General features: G+C 40.5%; 1 protein-coding gene across 9 annotated transcripts in view; it reads right to left on the bottom strand.

Annotated features, from left to right (window-relative positions):
- Positions 1-500: 500 nt before the first annotated feature.
- The window catches only part of LOC122084126 (tRNA N(3)-methylcytidine methyltransferase METTL2-like), a 14,514-nt gene continuing 13,494 nt past the window's right edge, over positions 501-1,520 (bottom strand). For all 9 annotated transcript variants that reach the window (XM_042652207.1, XM_042652209.1, XM_042652208.1 and 6 more), the window contains one exon: positions 501-871. The gene's annotated coding sequence lies outside the window, so the exon portion shown is untranslated. The remainder of the gene's footprint in view (positions 872-1,520) is intronic.

A 1,520-nucleotide genomic window follows, 5' to 3' on the forward strand; every position in this document is an offset into this window, starting at 1 on the left:
TTTTTTTTTTTTAATAATGTTTAAATGGACCGAATAATTCGGTTTCGGTCCGAATTATTTCGCGATTTATATTAACTTTTGAAAAAATCACGAATTTTAAAGAATTTTATTTTTAATTCGGATTCGGTCCGAATTTTTGATAAAATTCGGTTCGGCCGAATAATTCGCGAATTATTCGGCCGAATTGCTAACACTGATTCAGGATATCTGATCTGTCCAAGCAATGCAGGAACGGAAAAAATGAGGGATGGAGTTCCCCTAGGTGATTTGGTTGCAACTGGGAAGAGTTTTCCCAGCTGTCCCATTGAAAAATGGAACACATTATGTGGGAAACACCTTTGAAAAATCATCCCTCAAATATCTTTTCCTTTCCTTAGGAAGACCAAGGAAATGGATATCCTAACGTTCAAGAAATGGATTTCCCTTCCAATCTTGTAGGGAAAGCTATCAAAGGCAGCCTATGTTTCTCCCCATTCAAAAAGATAAGTATTTCTATAATCTAGACAAACGTGGTATCTACCCTTTTCAAGCATTAGAGAGCATGTGTTTCCAGCCACAAGCTTTCCATTATGTGGCCAGAATAATGAACACAGCTGATTGATAGGGTCCATACAACAATATTAATCACCATCTTCATCCCATAAAATTGCTCTTGTGCACAAAACTGAGGTTTTATCAATGTGGGGGAAAAAAAAAAGGGGGGAAAAAATGCTACTAATGTTTTGAATGTGCATGTATTGGTTCTTCCAACTCATCCGGGAGCAATATCTCAAGTGGCTGGAAAAATTGCTGCAGTTAATCATTCGTCCATCCAGTTCCAACTTGCAACTCAAAATCCTTACGAACGTAACTGCCATTTTAGGACATATACCTGATGAAAGCAATAAAGAAATTTCACCTTCACCATGACAAAGGAGTCCAATATTTTCAATGACAAGTTAAGAGACTATAAGATTTAAGGGCACGAAATCACTGCCTGGTTGCGTGGCCCCTGCACCAGTGTTGGGGGGGGGGCAATGAGAGCACGTGCAGGGTCATCAACATGGACGCAATTTTTTATTTAACCGTGGGAGGGGGGGGGGAAGGGTGGTAATTTTGTGCTCAAGAACCACGAAACCAGGCAGTGTTCTTTCTCCCAAAATTTAATCATATCAATTTTATGGGGTGGAATGTTGGGTAAGCACGAATCAACACATCCAAAAAATGAGAACTGCTGATGCTGTTGAGATGGACATGGAGGACATAGGCAGAAACATAACTGCAATGGTGCCACAGACAGTAACCATGGCACATAGGCAACACGGAGCTGAGGCACTAATGCAACTATGCAAGTGCTAGCCCATACCATATGTTGGGTTATCTTGGGAGTGGAAATATGAAATGCTTTAGATTAATAACAAGTGGTGGACCAATTGTTGGCAAGATGATTAGTGGATATACTGCACACCAAGTATCACCATCACTAGGGCACTGAGCATTTCTAAAAATGCATCAACAAAGCCAGGGGATGAATGACCGGG

This window comes from Macadamia integrifolia, chromosome 7 (genome assembly GCF_013358625.1).
Source record: "Macadamia integrifolia cultivar HAES 741 chromosome 7, SCU_Mint_v3, whole genome shotgun sequence".
NCBI lineage: Eukaryota > Viridiplantae > Streptophyta > Magnoliopsida > Proteales > Proteaceae > Macadamia > Macadamia integrifolia.